The sequence below is a fragment of the Nannospalax galili genome, unplaced genomic scaffold, assembly GCF_000622305.1.
Source record: "Nannospalax galili isolate Female #2095 unplaced genomic scaffold, S.galili_v1.0 scaffold498, whole genome shotgun sequence".
Taxonomy (NCBI): Eukaryota; Metazoa; Chordata; class Mammalia; order Rodentia; family Spalacidae; genus Nannospalax; species Nannospalax galili.
The window spans coordinates 1,911,640-1,922,909 of NW_008342032.1; the positions used below are offsets into that span (position 1 = coordinate 1,911,640).

Genomic DNA, 11,270 nt, shown 5'->3' on the forward strand with positions numbered 1-11,270 from the left:
ATTTTATTATTTTTCTTTTATGTGTATGAATGTATGGCCTGCATGTGTGTAAGTGCATCCATGTCATGTAATGCCCTTGGAGGTCAGAAGATGGCATTGAATCCCGTGGAACTGAAGTTACAGGTGGTTGTTAGCCACCATGTGGGTGCTGGGAATCGAACCTGGGTCCCCTGCAAGAGCAGTCAATGTTCTTAACCACTGAGCCATCTATCTCTCCAGCCATCTTTTCACTTTTAATTTTGAGACAGGGTTTCACTAAGATGCCCAATCTGGTCTTGAATTCTCACTTTGGAGCCCAGGCAGGCCTTAAACTTGTGTGTTCCTGCCTCAGTCTCCAGATTAGCAGGGATAATAGGTCTGTGCCAATATGCAGCTTAATTTTTTTGATTTTTAACTGATATGATTATAAATAAGAAAAGGCTAACGAAATAAGCAAAGCTAAAGACAGGTTATACTTGTAGCTTTAAAAAAATTCTCCAAGCCAGAGGTGGTGAGGGTAGTGGGTGGATATGTGCCTGTAATCCCAGCACTTGGAAAGTAAATGCAGGAGGACAGGAATTCAAGGTCATTCTTGGCCACATAGTAAGCTCAAGACCAGTCTGGGCTACTTGAGACCTTGTTTTCAAAAATCCTCCTCTCTCCCCACCCAAAAGAGGTTTTTTTTTTAAAAAAAAATCCTCTTCTCAGCCGGATGTGGTGGCGCACGCCTTTAATCCCAGCACTTGGGAGGCAGAAGCAGGCGGAATTTCAAGATTATATTTGTTCTTCTCCAAGCCAGGGGTGGTGAGGGTGGTGGGTGGATATATGCCTGTAATCCCAGCACTTGGAAAGTAAAGGCAGGAGGACAGGAATTCATGGTCATTCTTGGCTACATAGTAAGTTCAAGACCAGTCTGGGCTACTTGAGACCTTGTTTCCAAAAATCCTTCTCCCCAGCCAAAAGAGATTTTTTAAAAATAATTTTTAAAAACAGTCCTCTTTCCAAGCTCTGTGGTAGGGTGCACACTTGTCTATGCTTCCTGGTCACTTCTTCTTGGTCAGTTTGGCCAGGTTTAACACGGGTCATAGTCCCTTTCTCATGTCCTGCTGACACCTAGGATCATCCTGCTTATTGACAGTCTCATTGTGGTGAATTGAAATGGTGATTCCTTGTTACTTACTAAGTAGAGGTGAGTCCTCTACTTACTAATGAAGAAAGTTGTTTTTTTTTTTAAATACGTTTAATGCCTGGGGATGGTTCAGCAGTCAAAGCATGTCATGCAAGCAAGAGGACCAGAGTTCGAATTACAAGAACCAATGTCAGTGCCTAGTGGTCCACTTTAATTCCCACCTCAGGAAGTGGAGGGAGGGGATCTGGGAGGTGGAGGGAGGGGATCATCTCTCCCAACTCCTCCACCCAGCAGGCAAGCAAGTTTCAGAGACTGTGGAGACACATCAGCAAGCTCTAGTTTTGATTGAGAGGTCTTGTCTCAAAGAATAAGGTGAAAAAGTACTTTTCCAATATCGCCGTGGGGTCTTTACACACACACACAACCATACCTGACACACACATAGAAAAAGAAGAAAATGTTTCAAGCGTAGAAGTTTCCTACCTATTTACAGCCTTTGTCCATTTTTCTATTAGTTTATTTTAAAATTTGTATTTATGATGTTTTAGCTTTAATTTTAATAGGTAAACAGCTTCTCACTATAGCCCCTCAGGGCTCCCAGGAACTCTCATTGAGTAGTGTGCTCAACTGTTATGTAACACTGCCTATCAGGATGACCTCCCAGATCCATCAGAATTATTCCACCCAGGTGGAGGCTGCAGCCAACTGCCTGGTCAACCTGCACCTGTGGGCCTCCTGCACCTACCTCTCCCTGGGCTACTGTTTTGATGGTGTAGCCCTGGAGGGCAGGGCGTGGGCTCCTTCTTCCGCGAATTGGCCAAGGAAAAGGGCAAGGACACAAGCAACTGCTCAAGTTGCAGAACCAGGGCCTCAGTCATATGTTCTTCCAAGATGTGCAGAAACCAGCTCAGGATGAGTGGGGTAAAACCCGGGAGACCATGGAAGCCGCCTTGGCCCTGGAGAAGAGCATGAAGCCAGGCCAGTCCCTCTTGGATCTTCATGCCCTGGGTTCTGCCCACACAGACCCCCCCATCTCTGTGACTTCCAGGAGAATCACTTCCTGGATGAGAAGGTGAAGGTGAAGGTGAAGCTCATCAAGAAGATGGGAGACCACCTGACCAACCTCCCCAGGCTGGCTGGGCCCAGCTGGTCACAGGCTGGCTTGCCTCAGCCATCACTGGGCCGGTGTCTGTTTGAGTGCCTCACCCTCAAGCAGGACTAGGTCTCCATGCCTTCCAGGGGGCTCCCTCCTCTGCCCTGCATCAGCTGGCCTCCGGACCGCTGCCTGAACCTTTCCAGCCAGTAGGCAGCTTTGAAACACCCCACAGCCCCTCCTAAGCCTTGGACCACCTGAATATAAAGCTTTTTTGAAACAGGAAAAAATAGAAGTCTTATCTTGGAATTGTTTCTGTCCATACCAGCTATGTTTTTGTTCATTTTGGATGGTTTGGGAAACCAATCAAGAGCTGTTACAGGGGGAAGAAAACAATACATAAACCAAACAGCAATGAAAACCCCAGAAAACACATGACTAGATTAGTGGAATTTAAATTCTAGTATTATCCCCAAATGCTTTCTACACTTACATTTTTTGTGATTAATACTTCGTATTATTTAAAAAGTAAATACAAACTGTGTGTGAAATTCAGCCATTCCTTAACATTAAGAACTTTACAAGACTATTGACAGCAGCTCAACTTTTAATAAATAACTGAAAATAGTACAAACATATCAACATGACAACAAACTAACTTGTGCACACCCAGGGAACTGCTTGGGAAAATAAACTGTTAATACACTCAAAAATTAAGACCAGTGTCATAATAATTATGCTTGGTCACCAGAGCTTTGGATGTCATCAAATTTCATACTAATGTACGCAGTTGTGTAAAGAGCAGGGACTATGCTGCTGGCGAAGGGCTGGAGTGAAGTACTCCTGACCGTGAGTCGGCCTGGAGAGCCAGGGAGGGCAGCAGGTGATCTATGCACCTCTCTTGTGTTATCTTATGGTTCCTGTTTTCACAGCATTGCTTCTGCTTGGATGGATGTCGGCGTTTTAGGATAGGATAATGGGGGCAACAGTCTGCGTAAAGAGCAGGGACTATGCTGCCGGCAAAGGGCTGGAGTGAAGTACTCCTGACCGTGAGTCGGCCTGGAGAGCCAGGGAGGGCAGCAGGTGATCTATGCACCTCTCTTGTGTTATCTTATGGTTCCTGTTTTCACAGCATTGCTTCTGCTTGGATGGATGTCGGCGTTTTAGGATAGGATAATGGGGGCAACAGTAGTGCTACTGTCCTCCCCCTTCTGCAGTGTAGTAGCCAGCTGTGGGCCTGGGGCCTTGGGTAGGCACGCCATGTCACAAGTTCCCTCCTTGGAGCAGGGCTCCAGCATTCATCAACGCTGGTGTGCTGGGAGTGAAGTTGATGGATGATGAACTACAGTCCCCTGAGCCCATTGCTGTGCTGAGGGTCAACCCAGAAGTGGGTGGGGCAATGGGGAGAGCACTTTGGCACTTCCCATAGACCAGCTCTCTGCCATTAGGTCTTCCAAGGTCAGCAGGTGACGTTGGACCTGCAAATCCTAGTTGGGTTGGGCTGCCACTGGCAGGTTGGCCAGTTGGTGCAGTTAGGCCAGCTGTGGCTGCTGAGGCCAATGGATTCCTCAGAATGACACAGCCAGCAGGCTGCTGCTTCCTGTTCAGTAATTATGCACAGGTGGGCTGAGAGGGAGCCCCGGTATGGTTGCAAGTTGTGGTAGACCCCCAAACTGACTGTGCCAGCAACCTGGTGGAGACAAGGTCAGAGGCAGGTCGAGAGTGCAAGAGGACAGCCTGAGAAGGTGGCGTGGTGTCCATGGACTCAAAATCCATGGGAGGATGAGATGGTGTTATTGCTACCATGGATGGCAGTGCTGGCACCGGGCCAGGGTGACCCCACAGACCAGAAGCACTGGCAGAAAACATGCTCTGCCTCTGCCCATTGGTAGTCCCGGGTGTGTGCAGATTGTTCCCAAAAGGGTTGGGGCAGGGGACCATGAGTGCATGAGTGCCAGTGGGCACTGTGGCACAGCCGTGGCCAAAGGCAAAGGGCATTGAGCTTCCTGGAGGTGATCTGAGAATAGCTACCTCCGAAGGGGGCGTGGTATCCATGTCCATCACTGCAGGCTCCGAAGATGGCTCCCAGCTCATGTCTTCATAGACATGGGCTTCTGTGGTAGAAGAGACTTTGGGAGCATTCCTGGGGGTAGGGGCTATGGCAGCAGTGGGAAAAGGCAGAGAAGGGGGATCGATGCACATTGGGGTTGGGGATTCCGTCTTGCTGGAGAGAGCCAGAAGGGAAAGTCGAAGGAGAAATGGGGACTGTGGGTGCACTAGGTGTTAGGGAAGGCAGAGGCACACACAGAATTGGAGAGAGGATGCCTCCTGTAGGACGGTTAGAACTGCCGATGGTAAGGCCATGGGAGCCCTGCAGCAGGTTGGGGGATAGGCAGGGCAGGCTGAGGCAGTGCAGGCTGCTACCGCTGCTACCACCTGGGTTTTAGGCTGTAAGACACCCACTTTATCATCTGCACTCTGGATGGCTTGACCCTTCATGGTCATCATGCTATCCAGTTCTTTTCCTTTGTCAGTGCGTGGAATCTTGGGAGGTGGGGGGCATGTCACCTCCATCCCACTGTAGTTGTGGCCCTGGGGGTGGTGGCAGCAGCTCTAAAGGAGCCGGCTGCTACCACCTGGGTTTTAGGCTGTAAGACACCCACTTTATCATCTGCACTCTGGATGGCTTGACCCTTCATGGTCATCATGCTATCCAGTTCTTTTCCTTTGTCAGTGCGTGGAATCTTGGGAGGTGGGGGGCATGTCACCTCCATCCCACTGTAGTTGTGGCCCTGGGGGTGGTGGCAGCAGCTCTAAAGGAGCCGCTCTTCTCTTGTAGGGCCTCTTTAGCGCAGGTCCAGGAGCAGCACAGGTTCCTGGTGCACTAATCTGAGGCTTTTCGCCCTGCCCCTCCTTCCTTGACTTCTGGGATCCTGCAGAGCCTAGGAGGTTACTTAGCTCTAGTTCTTCCTTGGGAAAGGTCTCCCGAAGTTTGGAGCAGCTGGTTGAAGCTGGGTCAGGGCATCCTGGTGCAACCATACCACACTGCCCAAGAGAGAGGATGCCTCCTGTAGGACAGTAAGAACTGGCGATCGTAAAGCCATGGGCTGTCTTTCTGGGAGACATCAAGGAAGTCACCCTCTGAGGATGTCCATTTCCTTCTTGAGGCCCATAAGGTGGCCTCACGGAAACCATGTTCACTTTGGCCCCCAAGGTCATATAGATGATGTTTGCACATGGCTGCTGAATGTGCTCCTTTTCTTCTCCTCTTGACCTTCTGTCTCCATTGGCCACCTCCAGTCCTCTTCCTCCTCCTCCTCTTCCATCTCCATCTTCTCTTCCTCCTCTTCCTCCTCCATCTCCATCTTCTCCTCCTTCTCTTCCTCCTCCTCCATCTCCATCTTCTCCTCTTCCTCCTCCTCCATCTCCATCTTCTCCTCCTTCTCTTCCTCCTCCATCTCCATCTTATCTTCTTCCTCCTCCAGCTCCATCTTATCTTCCTTCTCTTCCTCCTCCATCTCCATCTTATCTTCTTCCTCCTCCATCTCCATCTTATCTTCCTTCTCTTCCTCCTCCATCTCCATCTTATCTTCTTCCTCCTTCACCTCCATCTTATCTTCCTTCTCTTCCTCCTCCATCTCCATCTTCTCCTCCTTCTCTTCCTCCTCCATCTCCATCTTCTCCTCCTCTTCCTCCTCCATCTCCATCTTCTCCTCCTTCTCTTCCTCCTCCATCTCCATCTTCTTCCTCCTCCATCTCCATCTTCTCTTCCTTCTCTTCCTCCTCCTCCATCTCCATCTTTTCCTCCCTCTCTTCCTCCTCCTCCGTCTCCATCTTCTCCTCCCTCTCTTCCTCCTCCTCCATCTCCATCTTCTCCTCCCTCTCTTCCTCCTCCATCTCCATCTTCTCCTCCTTCTCTTCCTCCTCCATCTCCATCTTCTCCTCCTTCTCTTCCTCCTCCTCCATCTCCATCTTCTCCTCCTTCTCTTCCTCCTCCATCTCCATCTTCTCTTCCTTCTCTTCCTCCTCCTCCATCTCCATCTTTTCCTCCCTCTCTTCCTCCTCCTCCGTCTCCATCTTCTCCTCCCTCTCTTCCTCCTCCTCCATCTCCATCTTCTCCTCCCTCTCTTCCTCCTCCTCCATCTCCATCTTCTCCTCCCTCTCTTCCTCCTCCTCCATCTCCATCTTCTCCTCCCTCTCTTCCTCCTCCTCCATCTCCATCTTCTCCTCCCTCTCTTCCTCCTCCTCCATCTCCATCTTCTCCTCCCTCTCTTCCTCCTCCTCCTCCATCTCCATCTTCTCCCTCTCTTCCTCCTCCTCCATCTCCATCTTCTCCTCCCTCTCTTCCTCCTCCTCCATCTCCATCTTCTCTTCCTCCTCCTCCATCTTCTCATTCTCTTCCTCCTCCTCCATCTCCATCTCCTCCCCTTTCTCTTCCTCCTCCTCCATCTCCATCTCCTCCTCCTCCCTCTTGGCCTCTTCTACTTTCTCTTCCTTCTCCTTCCCCTTCTCCTCCTTCTTCTCCCTCTCCTTCTTCTTCTTCCCATCCTTTAATTTTTCCTCAGCCCTTATTTCAGTGGTCTTTTCAAAAGGAAGAGGAAGGTGACCAAATGTCAAGGGCTGTAGAGCCGGAACCATCCTCACTGGTGGGGTAGTAGGGAGAGTGGTCTTGTGCCCTGAAAGAGGGACCCCCATGGTTCTTAAAGTCCAGAACATCCCAAAGATATATTGCCTCCTGAGGCTGCTGCAGAGGCCAGGCAGCCACGGGAACAATGCGGGTCCAGTCTCTATACAGATGGATTTCCTCTGGCCGGAGCAACCCGGCAAGGCCAGCCAGGCAGGGGCAGCTGACAGGCCATAAGATGTGGGGGAGGATAATCGGGATGGAGGTGGAGGCTAGGCAGGCAGCCACGCCACGTTGCCCTGAAACCTTCCACGTTTAGGGAGATTACTGAAGAAATCGGGGATGGGGAGAACAGCGAAAGGAAAAAATGAGTAGCTTGCGGTTAACTCTGTATCCAGGCAAGCCCTGGTTCTTGTGACGTCATGCTGGAACGGGTGACGTATGGGGCATGTGCGTTCGAGTGGGGAGGGGTGGCTCAGCCTCAGCTGTCCTGGAACTCACTTTATGTGTCTTTGTGGTTTACTTTTTGACCATGAAAAGCTGGTTCGTCTAAGCTTCCAGTTCTGTCTTTTGATTTTGTATTGGAGTGGCCAGATTGCTTTTGTCTTCAGGAGTTCCCACAGAGGCCCAATTCAGATGAGGGTCAGATGTTTTCAGGGTTTGTCCTAAGGTCTGGATCCCTCCGGGAAGGATTTTGGCCTCAGGAATTTGGGGTTTGACCTGGCCTGGGAGCCTTGCCTGGGAAAGATGGTGGTCTAGGGCAGCGGTGGTGGTCCCACCCAGAGATGCAAAGGCAGATGGGGCGGGCAGAGGCCCCAAGGACTCCTGGGGACTGCACTGAGGAGGTGGGTTGGTCTGGATGCAAAGGATCAGGAAGGGGAAAGCTCAACTCTCATGTCCCAGAATGAGACTGGCCCCAGAAAGAGGCTGGCGGGTGGTCCAGGCCCAGGGTAGCAGAGGGAGGTGCGGGGCCAGGCCCAGAAGCAGTGCTCCTGGGGCCCAGAGAAGGCACTTTGTTGGTCTGGATGAAATGGATGAGGAAGCAGCATTGGTTCCCCAGGTGTCTGGCTCCCCAAGACAAGGAATGGGGCAGGGCCCAAACTCAGAGGAGAAACCGATCCAGGAGAATGGAGGGTGAATTGGGCTGGGAGAGTCAGGGCGTGGAGGGCACGATGGACTTTATCCGGAGAGAGCGAGTTTTTTTGTTGTTTTAATATTTTGTTGTTTTTAATTTATATGTATCCATGTATTTCCTGTGTTTAGGTAAGTGCACCCATGTCATTGAATGCCCGTGGAGGACAGAGATGCTGTCAGATTCCCTGGAGCTGGAGTTATGGACAGTTGTTAACTGCTATGTGGGTTGTGGGATTCAAGCCCCGGTCTTTTGCAAGACAACCAGTGTTCTTAACCACTGAGCATCTCTCCAGCCCTTGTTCCTGATTTTTCATGGGAATGCTTCCAGTTTTTTTCCTTTTAGAATGATGTTGGCTGTGGGTTTGTTGTATATAGCTTTAATTATGCTGAGGTATGTTACCCCAAGTCCAATTCCCTCTAGGACTTTGAACATAAATGCATGCTGCATTTTCTCAAAAGCCTTTTCTGTATCTATTGAGATGATAGTGTGGTTTTTGTCTTTGAATCCATTTATATGATTAATGATTTATTGACTTAACATATATTGAACCAGCCCTCCATCTCTTGGATAAAGCCAACTTGACCATGGTGAATGATCTTTTTGATGTGTGTGTATGTGGTTTGCAAGTATTTTGTTGAGAATTTTTGCATCTCTGTACATTAAGGATATGGGTCTATAGTTTTCTCTTTTGGTTGTGTATTTTCCCGTTTTGGGTAGTAGAGTGATGCTGGCTTCATAGAAGGGATTTGGGAGTTCTTCCTCTGTTTCTGTCATTTTGAATAATTTCATTGGTATTGGGTGGAGGTCTTTAAATGTCTGATAGAATTCTGGTGTAAATCCATCTGAGTCTGGGATTTTTTTAGTTGGGAGGTTTTATGTTACTGTTTCAATTTCCTTATTATGTTATGGGTCTGTTTAAACTGTTAATCTTTTTTTGTTTAACTTTGGTGGTTCCCATGATTTCACATATCCACCCATTTCTTTTAAATCTTCAGATTTAGTAGTGTACAGGGTTTTTTCTTTTTTGTATTTTATTTATTATTTTATGTGCATGATTGTAGTACCTGCATGTAGGTAAGTACAGACATGTCATGCATTGCCTGTAGAGGACAGAAGAGGCTTTCTGATCCCCTGGAACTAGAGTTAGGGATAGTTGCTAGTTTCCATGTGGGTGCCTGGGAATTGAACCTGGGTCCTCTGCAAGAACAGTGTTCTTAACTGCTGAGCCATCTCTCCAGCCCTAAACTTTCAGTTTTAGTAGTGTATAGGTTTTTAAAATATTCCCTTACAGTAGTCTGCGTCTTTTGGGTGTTTGTTGTGATGTTTCTCCTTTCATCTCTGATGTTGTTGATTTGGATTTATTAACTGGTCTAAGGGTCTTTTTATCTTGTTTAGCTTTTCAAAGAACTAGCGCTTAGATTCATTGATTCTTTGTATTGTTTTCTTTGTTTCTATTTCATTAATTTATGCTCTGATTTTTGTTATTCTCGTCTTCTGGATTTGGGTTTCATTTGTTCTTGCCTTTCCAGGGTCTTGAGTTGCAGTGTTAGGTAATGTATTTGGGCTCTTTCTAATTTTTTAATGTAGGCACTTAGAGCTATAAACTTCCCTCTTAGGACTGCTTTTAATGTGTCCCAGAGGTTGTTGTGTTGTATTGTCCTTTTTGTTGAATTCCAGGAATTCTTTTCTTTATTTTTTAATTTCTCCTTTGACCCATTCATTGTTTAGGAGTGTGTTGTCCAATTGCCATGAGTTCGTGTAGTGACTAGGACTTTGTCCAGTGTTAATTTTAAGCTTTATCGCTATGTGTTCCAAAAGAATGCATGGAATTATTTCAGTTTTTGTTTTATTTGTTGAAGTTTGTTTTGTGGACCAGTATGTGGTCAGTTTTTGAAAAAGTTCCATGGGGTGCTGAATGGAAAGTATATTCTTTGGTGCTTGTGTGGAATATTCAAAAGATGTCTGTTAGGTCCATTTAATGTATGGTGTCATTTATTTCAGACGTCTCTGTTTATTCTTTGTCCAGTTGACCTGTCTAATGGGGACAGTAGGGTATTGAAGTCCCCTACTATTACTGATTTGGGGTTAATCTGTGTCTTAAAGCCCTGTAGTGTTGTTTTTATGAATTTGGGTGCTCCAGAGTTTGGTGCATATATGTTTAGGGTTATAATATCATGTTGGCTAACTGTTCCTTAGATCAGAATGAAGTGACCTTCCTTATCTCTTCTGATTAGTTTTACTTTGATGTCTATATTGTCAGATTAGAATTGTAACCCCTGCTTGTTTCTTAGTGCCATTTGCTTGGAATATTCTTTAATATCCTTTTACCTTAAGGTAGTGCCTGTCCTTGAAGGTAAGATGGGTTTCTTGCAGACAGCAAAGAGATGGATTTTGTATTTTTTGTTTTTTCTTTTAAATATTTTATTTGTTATTTTATGTGTATCCATATATTGCCTGCATGTAGTTAAGTGCACCCATGTTGCGCAATGCCTGCAGAGGACAGAAGAAGCCGTTGGATCCCCTGGAACTGGAGTTATAGACAGTTGTTAGCTGCCATGTGGGTGTTGGGATTTGAACCCAGATCTTCTGCAGGAGCAATCTGTTTCTTAACCGCTGAGCCATCTCTTCAGCTCCCGGATTTTGTTCCTTAATCCATTCACTTAGCCTGTGTCTTTTGACTGGGGAGTTCAGTCCATTGATGTTTAAGGTTATTATTTAAAGATGTGTATTGGTTGCCATCATTTTGATTGCTGTTTGTGTTTTCTGTCTAATTTTGTGTTTCCTAGATTATATCGTTATTTTCTTTCTTTGTCCCTGGGGTATAGTTGTTTCTCTCTCTGCTGTCTGTATTGCTTCAAGTATTCTTTGAAGGGCCGGTTTTGTGGACATGTATTCTTTCAGGCTATTCATATCATGGAAGATTTTTCTTTCCCCCTCAACTATAATAGACATTTTTGCTTGGTATAGTATTCGGGGCTGGCATCTATTGTCATATAGAACTGGAAATACCTTGGTCCAGGCTCTTCTGGCTTTCATAGTTTGCACTGATAAGTCAGCTGTAGTTCTGATGGGCTTTCCTTTGTATGTGACTTGTTTTTCTTTTTCTGCTTTTGGTATTCTCTCTTTGTTCTGTACATTTAGTGTTTTTACTAGGATATGCCGTGGGGAGTTTCTTTTCTGATCCTGTCTGTTTGGTGTTCTATATGCTTCCTGTGTTTGTATGGGGATGTTTTTCCTTAATTTTGGGAAATTCTCTTCTACAATCCTGTTTAAGATCTGGTCAATACCATTAACCTGAAATTCTTCTCCT

General features: G+C 46.9%; 1 protein-coding gene and 1 pseudogene across 1 annotated transcript in view; both read left to right on the top strand.

Annotated features, from left to right (window-relative positions):
• The window catches only part of Atad1 (ATPase family AAA domain containing 1), a gene marked incomplete in the record, with an annotated part of 94,542 nt that overhangs the window by 54,142 nt on the left and 29,130 nt on the right, over nucleotides 1–11,270 (top strand).
• Nucleotides 1,636–2,856, top strand: LOC103738046 (annotated as a pseudogene).